Below are 10,201 nucleotides of genomic sequence, written 5' to 3'. Positions count from 1 at the left end.
TCGTGGCAAGCCAATCACATGACCACTTAAAGACAGAGCAACAAGGTGACATATACCAGTTTATAAACTGTGTTGATCGGCCACGTAAAACCAGAGTCATGATAAGAGTTTTGAGATGTGAGAGATTTGTGACGTTCAGCGTGTTTGGAGTGTGTAGTTAATGTGTTGTCTTGTGTAGTTAGTGTGTAGTGCTGGGAATAGTGTGTGTCAGAACAATGAGGCGACTGCTGTCGCAGTCTGTGGAACCAGCTTCCAGTTTGGATTCAGGAGACAGACACTATCTCTACTTTCAAGATTAGGCTTCAAACTTTCCTTTTTGCTAAAGCATATAGTTAGGGCTGGACCAGGTGACCCTGAATCCTCCCTTAGTTATGCTGCAATAGACGTAGGCTGCCGGGGGATTCCCATGATGCATTGAGTTTTTCCTTTCCAGTCACCTTTCTCACTCACTATGTATTAATAGACCTCTCTGCATTGAATCATATCTGTTATTAACCTCTGTCTCTCTTCCACAGCATGTCTTTATCCTGTCTTCCTTCTCTCACCCCAACCGGTCGCAGCAGATGGCCCCGCCCCTCCCTGAGCCTGGTTCTGCCGGAGGTTTCTTCCTGTTAAAAGGGAGTTTTTCCTTCCCACTGTCGCCAAAGTGCTTGCTCATAGGGGGTCATATGATTGTTGGGTTTTTCTCTGTATCTATGAAGCGCCTTGAGGCGACTTTTGTTGTGATTTGGCGCTATATAAATAACATTGAATTGAATTGAATTGAATCCAGGTAGAAACAGCAGTGACACATGCTGCTGTCAGACCTGCAGGTATCAGGCTGTGATGTTTCCTTTATAGTGGACAGAAATTATTGTTTTGGAGTGGCACAAATAATTTGTGGCATCTTATTGAAGAACAGCTGATTGTTCTGTAAATAGTTTGAAATGGTTATTTAAAAAAGGGTAAAAGGTAAATGGCTGCAAATAACTTTGTTGTTTGCAAAACTTGTGCATATGATTTTAAAATTGACCATTTATATTTGCATTTAAAGTTATGAAATGTGATTCATTAAACATGTTTGTGGTTCTTACAGTAAAAATATAACTTTTTCTATTCTGATATGTGTGTTTGTCTGGTTTTAGATCAATTGTGTTAATACAGTTTGTCAAAATGAAAACATGACTGTAAATTCAGACACGTGAGGTTGTGCTGAAAAGAATGAGACCAAACAAGGCAAAGTAAACAGTTTTTAAAGGTAAAATGTGGGAAAATCAAAAGTAGTAAAAAATGGCCAATTCTACCCTGGAGCCCAGAGGGTTAAACTTTTTTTTTTAAAGTGACGCAGTAGTTACTTTTCAAGTAATTAATTACTTTTAGAATATTGTAACTCAGTTACTAACTCAGTTACTTTGTTGAAGTAGTAACTAGTAACTATAATTAATTACTTTTTCAAAGTAACTTGCCCAACACTGAACCTAACCTTGTGAGTGTATCCTCACAAGTATAGTAGAATGCAGATATCCGTCCTCACAAAGATAGCTAGACAGGAACACACACACGCACACGCACACACACACGCACGCACGCACACACACACACACACACACACACACACACACACACACACACACACACACACTGAGTCCAGTTGTTGCAGAAAGAGGCTGGATCACAGCTGCTCCACAGGAATAACCAAAGTGGGTGAGCTTCATATTGTCAGGTAGATCCTACAGTAATATACAGAAAACCCAACAATCATGTGACCCCCTATGAGCAGCACTTTGGCGACAGTGGGAAGGAAAAACTCCCTTTTAACAGGAAGAAACTTCCAGCAGAACCAGGCTCAGGGAGGGGCGGGGCCATCTGCTGTGATTGGCTGGGACGAGAGAAGAAAGGCAGGATGAAGACTTTTGTCTTTGTTTTCACCAACTTCTTGTGTTGATCCCAGGATGATGGGCAGCACTATATCAACAATATCGACTGGATGAGCAATCAGCTTTGGCAGGGGGGCGTCGTCACTTTGCTTTCCCTCACACGTTATGCATATTTACAACAACACACTCAGAGAGAAAGGTTATCAAAGTGAATAAAGTACATACATATCGGACAGACACACCATCAGGGAACTTTGCTGATTAGTTAAGTCTGCGCAGCGGCTTAGTCCCAGTTCTCTCAGTTCTCTTCGCACTGTGTATGTGCAAATACTCTCACTCTGACTTTGAAGCATAAAACCGAGTTGTGCTATTGAAGTCTTGAACGACTTTCATCAGAACACTGAAATTCACACCTCTCTCTCTCACCTTCGTCCTCCCAGGTTTTAGTCAAACGTTGGGATGTTCTTCACACATCGGGACCTCTCCTACATTTAAATCAGGATGAGCTCAGAGTACTTTCACTTGTGTTGTTCTCACTCAGGTTTTTTCATTTTATCTTTCACTTCTTAAACTTTGTCATTTTGTCTTTTGTTTTGTGTTATTCGATTGTTTGTGATTTACAACAAGACATAAACCTGACTTGGTGCAGGACACGTGCGTCCGTTATGGTGAACCTGTGGGCGGTTCTACAATAGATGCAGCTCACAGCTTCACATCACATCAGTCACACGTGAGAGCACAAATTTCCAGCATGGATCACTTTAACCTGCTGTCTCTCCAGGACTGTGATTTGCACTTGTGTGAGAATAGAACAGGAAGTGGTGAATTCACAGTGAGTGGGTGTCATGTGTCCCTGCCTGTCTCCACGGCTCACGCTGGCCATCGCACCTCAACCAGATCCAGCAGTGTGTCTGTGGTGGACAATTTCCTGCAGCGTGTTACACGTGACAAAGTCTCTCCTGAGTTCATGTTTGGAAACGGCTTCAGAGTCCTGTGAGCGCCATAAGAGACCTGCACATCCTGCTCCCTGGATTGATTCTGGAAATTGATTTTTTTCTGCATGTGTGGACACAACCTTTTTCTCTTCATCTAAAAATCTAGACATTGCCTTCTGCCTTTTATAGACACTGAATTCTAAAATCAAAGGGTTTTTGTGCACAGAGAATCGCACTAACTAGGCTTTGCCCGCAGCATGCTGGAGGAAGAACATTCCTGCAGCTAAAGGGCAGCTCGGCTTTGTGGAGAAGGCACCGCAGACCAATTTGAAGGATGAAAAGCACACAGAGGTGAAAAGAGCAGCAGCCTGTTATACAGGCTTTGGATAGAAATGTTCAAAGGGTTATCTCTGTGCAGCCGCCCAGTCAGAACTTTCTAAATCTCTCTGCTACGATTGTTAGACCACAGGGGAGGCGAGAGGCGGGGTCTGGGCTGGACTGATCGCCAAGCTCATGCAGGGCTATTGTTTCCTGTTTCTGCATAGAAAAGGTTTATTAAAAGACAGAAGGCGCAGAAATAATGCACGGCACAAGGAGACGGCAGCAACATGCGTGAAACGATGCGCAGCTGCAGACTCACACTGAGGGGGATGCAGATGACTCTCAGTCCAAGCACGACACGGCGGGACTGAAAGTGTTAAACAGCGTGTTTTTGTGTGTATTTAATACAGTGCAGTATTTGTTACCGTGGTAGTAATCGCTTTAGTTAAAGCTGGTTCAGTCTGCTGAGCGTTCCTGTCACCAATCGCTGGATCAGCGATCCTCCTGGAACACGTCACCTGTGCCGTTTCCTGTTTCAGGTGACAAACGGAGGCTGAAATGAGGCATCAAGAGGACCAAACGCAGGTCTGCAGCAGCAGCAGGGCGAAAGCTTTTAGTCCGAGAGACGACCGGCACGTTACCTGCAGCAAGGAGATGAACATAAAACCCGTTTGCTGAACACCCGTGTGAATGTTGGACGTTTCTCGGTGCTAACATTAGAAAATGAACTTTCTCCCTAAAAGGTCAAATAAAAGCTGAGAGTAACGTGGTGTGAAATGCTTTTCTGATGGTTTTCTCGTGTTGTGCCTCACTTACCTGAAAGCACCCTCGGGGTGTTATCAGCAGGCTGCACATTAAGGGTCTGTCAGTACCCTTGAGTGCAGACAAGCATCATGAAACGGCCCAGAAAATACCAGAATTGGACCAAATCTAACAGGACGGCCGGGCCTGTTACCTGCAGACGGACAGAATGTCGGCTCAGTGAATTATTTTTTTGTTTGCTCTGATTTTTTTTTCCTAAAGAGTTGTTTTGATAGTAAAGAGGAGCATGATTGGCTAAAAGAATCCTCTACTTGGTCTTTGTGCCTTTCTTCTGCCTCCTTAACAGACTTGTAGAGGCTCGTTCCCAATCATACATGAAAGTTTCGAGCACTAAGTACAAATTCAGGTCTTTACATCTTGGCTCATCAGGATGATTAAATGTCCTGAAGCTAAAATCGGTTCAGACGAACATCTCAGTCACACCAACATCTCCAACTAAAGGAAGAAAGTGAGCTTTTAATTCAGCAGGAAGCTGTTGGGATTTTAAATATTGCTGCCTCAGATAAACAGCTTCCATACTGAGCAGCATCTCTTTAAAAATAATCTGTCTCATCTTCAGAGGCGGCAAAAGTACAGACTTTAAGTAGAAGTACAGATACCAGTGTTTAAAAATACTGAAGTACTGAAGCAACTTCTTTACTCAACTAAAAAAGGTTCAGTCTGTGAAATGTGCTCAAAGTAAACAGCAGCTCCTTGGAGGACAGTCATAACAGCGAATGAATGTCAGCATCATCAGCTTCAATGCAAATTCATCTCTGCTCTGTTTTCTCTGGCACAAAGAAAAAAATGCGGCTTTTTGCTTGTATTTGATGAAATTAGCAGACGATGCTCGCTCCTCATCTGTGGCACCAACCAGATGCAAGTTTACAGAGATGCAGCTCCGCGTGAGCACGGCAGCCGTGTGTGAAGGCAGGAGTGATTTTCAGCCCTAAATGCTCCAAAGACGATATAAAGGAGGAATCTAAACATTATGTATATTTAGTCCAACACTGAGCATAAAGTTCACCCTGTGAGTTTGCCGAGCTGTGGTGATCTTAACTTTACCTGCTCTGATTCCTGGAAACACAGCAACTGTGCATGTAGCATGCAGACACGTGTCAGTGTGTGTTTCCTGTAGCTGTTTGAAGAGTCACCTGCCACTTAAAAGCTTCACTGCTCTGGTGCAGCGAATGTGGCGTATGAAACATCCCTGAAATGATGTGCATGTAATTAGTAATGAAAACTGCAGGAGCTGCAAAACAAAGCTTGAGAAAAGTCCTCGTGAACCCAGCGGCACTCATTATCCTGGTTCCCCGTTTATATAAGAAACACTGTGAGCGAGGATTAATGAGTTTAAGGGTCTCGTTAGCTCCACTACGTCCTGTTTGTGTCTTTATTACAGTGAAAACATTTCACAACATTAAGTGCGAAACTAAAGCCTGCGTAAACTGTTTGATGAATGCACGTCTGAATCACTTTGTGGATAAATATCTGCATCATTTTCAAAGATGATGAAGACGGATCTTGTTTGGCCCTCGACCCTCGTCATGACATGTGTGCATAAAAACATTTTTAAATACACCATATTTCACCACTTCTGAATAATATCATCAAAGAAGCCACCGAGTTATAAATAATTACAAAACAAAGAGATTAAAAAAGATAATGTCCCATATATCATGAAAGTTATGAATGATTGCACATGCATTCAGTTTCTGACACACAACATATTTCAGACGTGTTTTTAAACATTTGAACGAAGCTCAGATGATTCATTAGCATAGCTCAAATTTATGACACCACCATAAATACATGACCGTTTTATTACCGTCTCAGATCATTTGGTGGGCGGGGCCATAAATCTGCATTTGACACTTGATTAGCTCTCTCTTTATGCAAGCAGACAACACGAACACAGACAAATACACATCAGTGCAAATGTTTCTGTGACATGAAAACTGTCTGTGGGCAGCTGGAGTCACACACACACACACACACACACCTCGGGTAAGTGGTAGATGTATAACAGCACAGGGTCGTGAAGTACGCCGGTTTTTTAATCTTTGAAAACAAACTTTAGGCTTTAAACCTGCAACAAGGTGGAGCTCAAACACTGAGTCTGTTTGTCCAAGTCTGAAGGAGGGCTGTTTGGGATGACGTGCTGCTGCCTCGCTCTCTGTGCCGACTTGGCTGAGAACTTAATCACATCTCACTAGTTTGGGGTTCTAACCCATGAAGCCGCACTGCACACAAAAGCAACATCTAGCAAATCGGCATGTCTGCGAAGGCAGACGTCAGGTTTTCCTCTAATGCTCAGTGTTAATCACTTCATCAGTAATGATGCAGAAACACCCGCAGTTCACTCACTTCCTGGAAAAGACCGATCGTTTCCATCTTTAGATTCAGCCACTTCTTATTGGAGAATCCCAATCAGCATAATTAGAAAACTCGAGGCCGAGCAGATAAACAGCACAGCAGTAATTAAGCTAAACTGGCTGCTGCCTCCGAGCATTATGACTGAAAAGGCTTCAGTTTGGCTCTGGTGCTTTTTAGAGGCTGAGGAAGCAGCAGCAGCTCGGTGGTTTATTCTCCTCTCTGCACCTGTTACAAGCATCTTTTAATTAGACACAGGCTGCTCGCACCTGGCGAGGAAGCTGTGCAGGAGAAAGCTCCCCTCAGCGCGTTTTACAGGGAAATTATAGCTGCATGGAGGTTCCCAGCGGACTCTCCATAAGTCAGAGGAAGCCGAGACAAAGACACGGCTGTGGGTTTCCCTTCATTTAAATTCAGCACACGGCTCCACATGCTGCTTCTGCCAACTTGAATCGAGAGCTGAACTCAGCTTAACAAAAGGCAGCAGAGTTAGGGCGTCACCGATAACCTGAATCGCCGCCGCACGGCTCCAGGAACCAGTCCAGCCCTGCCTAGTGTCCATGTGTTAGTTTAATTTCAACTAGCACCGCCGACGCTGAAAGAACAGGTATTCCCATCTACAGCAGCTTATGTTGGGAGGAATGGCTGATCTCACACCTCCTCACTCTATTAACCTTTAAGACCTACCACAGACAAGCTCGCCAGAGTTTATATCTTTATATTTTTACATGCTGTAGGGCCATTTCAAGTTCAACCGTTATAGCCCCAACTTTAATATGTATGCATTAAGTCCATAATAACTACATACATTGCAAAAAAGTGCAATAAACTACAAAAAATTGATTTTTTTTTTTACAAAATTTTCTAGTTAGAGAAATTTCAGAGGCTTATCCCTCAAAACTGTAAATACAAAAAAGTTGCACTAAATAGTTTCCAACCACAGGAAAGTTATTTTGAGTGTCTTCATAGTTTTATTTTTGAGAAAATAAACATTAAAATGCAAATTTGCAAAAAAAAAAACAGCATATGCATCAAAGTAAAGTATGTCCAGCAGCAACTTGAGTTCTAAGCATCCCAGAAACTATAGAGAAAAGCATAAAGTCAAACATGACTTTTAAAAACACCAGTATAGGCTTATAAGGCCCTGAAGGTAAAAAAAAAAAAAAGAAGCAACAAAACTTTCCACGAAAATGACATCACTTCTGGTTTCAGGCAGGTAATGGCGGACATGCCATAGTTTGCGCTATGAACAGCTGATCGGATCGGCAAAGCGTGTTTCTGGAATATTGTTTTTGTTGCTGCAAGTGCTTTTTATGCAAGGAAACTGACGACATAAGATGTAAGTACAACTCCTCAGCTTTCATGTGCAAAAAAAATTACCGGGATTTAAAAATAGTTATGGTTGGTTTTTATTGTTTTACATTGCCATTTACTGTTACATTGTTTTATATTTCCATTTCTTGTGTTGTAAAGCACTTTGTGGTTTTTTTATCTGTGAAAAGCTATATATAAATAAATTTTACTTACTTACTTTTCCTGGGGAGACAATGACGTCGGAGGGTGAGCAGAAACGAATGAGCTCATTGTGCACAGGTTGGATATGGGAGGTCGTGGAGGAACAAGGAGGTAAAACATTAACAAGACGAAGAGAAGACATGATCTTCCTCGGCTCTTTGGTAGACTGGATGCTGGTTCTTTTGGATGACGAGGTTGATCAAACACAGGCTGCCTGAAGAGCAGGAAACCCCCAGAATAGCTGCTCAGCCATCCTGGACTTCAAACTGAAACAAACCAGGAGCACGACAACAGAAAAGATGAAAGTCTTTTAGAACAGGCTCCTCTAAGAGCATGTACATGAAAACAGCCTATAACATCCAACAATCCAAGCAGTTCCTACTGACAACAACGGCCAAAAGCGGGATCACCGGCACCTTAAAACCAGTTAGCTTTGGGCATACGAAGCTTATTTCCCAAACTTCCGATGGCCGGCACAGCTTGAAATCTGAACCTGTTCTGTGGCACGCCCGAACTTTTCTCAGACAAACCAAAAGTGTCACGGTGGTGCAGTGGTGAGCACTTTTTCCCCACGGCAGGTTCCTGGTCTGAATCTCCTCATCGGCAGTGGCCTCTGTGTGGAGTATCCCCCCCGAGAAGTCTGGCTTCCTCCGTGCTCGATCGTACGGCAGCGTCCTGACCTTGTAGCTGTAACAGCCTGCTCACACGACCCAAACCGTGCATCAGGCGGCTTTTTCTGTCATCATTTATTAAACGTGAGTTTCTTTGGGTAAGATGTGCGGAGCTGTGGGCGTCACTCTCAGTGTCACATCTGGTCCCGAGCGTCTCGCCGTCGTTTCCTGCGAGCAGCAGATGCGACTCGTCGTGCCTCATTAAGACACAGCAGGTTCCATCTTCAAGCCCTGACACCTTTTACTCACCCTGCTTCCTGTTTAACATGTAAGGTGGTATCACACATCTACCTGACTGCATCTTTATCTGTTAAACTGTCATCACAGCTCCATTACCAACACCACTGAAGGGTAGAGACGTCTAAATTTTGCACCGTGAAGTGGATTTTTCCTGGGTGGCTGCCTTTAGCAGCAGGGAGAGTGAATCTGGTTCAGGTTGGCATTAGTATTATCAGGGAAGCTCAGCGGGGAAATTGCCCCCCTGTCAAAGGGTTATTTCAGTCAGTCTTCCACACAGAAGAAATTTCCGGAGGGACTGCGAAACCATCGACCTGACACTCGGCCGCCCACTGAGCGGCAAAACTGCAAATACGAAAGGATCCGATTCGCTGCAAAGCTTCGGCCTTTCCTTTTTGCTCCTCCTGGCCATTTCTCACTCTAAATGCGTCTCCGTTTTCCTTCTGCCTTTGCTTTAGTTTTCGCTCGTATCCTGCAGATCAAACCTCCCATTTTATCAGAATGTGATGGTTCTACATGAGGGTGAGTAGGGCATGACATGACGGGACAAAGACGCCAAAAACAGGCCAAACTTCAGCCAACAGAACGCCTGAGACAATCCGTCCATATCAGTCATGAATGTTCTGCTGCGTTGGATTAAGCTTGGGATCAGGATAGTTAATGTCCGCACGTCTACTAACATATGTGCAGAAACTGATTTTGCATGTTTTGTGTTTGTTGCACTTAGTCATTTATTTAGTTACTATAACTAAATAGTTCCTTTTAGCTTTAGCTATGCATATTGTTTTGGGAATATAAAGGCTGTATTAATGCACTGAGAGCTGAAAAGCTCCAAAAATATCTACAGTATGTAAAAATGTAAAGAGAAGCTCTGAGACTCGCATAAAACAATCTGACTTAAACACAAACTTGCACAGATTCATCACACCACTGTCATTTTTCTTATTTGTGCCATTCTTGTCACAGTGATGGTTTCTGGTTTTGACCCAACAGTGAACAGTAAGAGACAATTTGGGGAAGTGGAGCTGAGAAGCGTGCACAGCGTTTCTGTCCCTGCTGTGAAGAACTCGACGGCTGCAGTCATCTCTGACTCATGTTGGCCTTTGAGCTCAGGGCTGATGGTGAAACAAATCTCAGATGTCTTTGTTTAATACTATGTTAGTACACATAAATAACCCAGCACCATGGGGGGCTTACATAAGCACACTGGCTTGTGCTTATGTAACGTCTTTGCCAGAACAAACATGCAGATCAGCAACAATGACATCTCCGTATCGGATCAATCAGGGTGCGACGGAAACCGAGGCCAAAGGAAGCAGAGAGAGAGCTGACAGTATGATGTGCTTACTGTTCTGCCATGGTGAATATAGGAAGATAAAGGGTGTGGGAGTCATTCTGAAGGAGAGAGGACCAGACAGGATCATGAGTCTGAAGCTGGAAATCCAAGTGGTGACGCTGAATGTTGTCAACATCAGTTTACTGTAAAGCAGAG

Source organism: Astatotilapia calliptera, chromosome 7, assembly GCF_964374335.1.
Source record: "Astatotilapia calliptera chromosome 7, fAstCal68.1, whole genome shotgun sequence".
Lineage (NCBI taxonomy): Eukaryota > Metazoa > Chordata > Actinopteri > Cichliformes > Cichlidae > Astatotilapia > Astatotilapia calliptera.
This window is presented reverse-complemented; position numbering follows the sequence as displayed.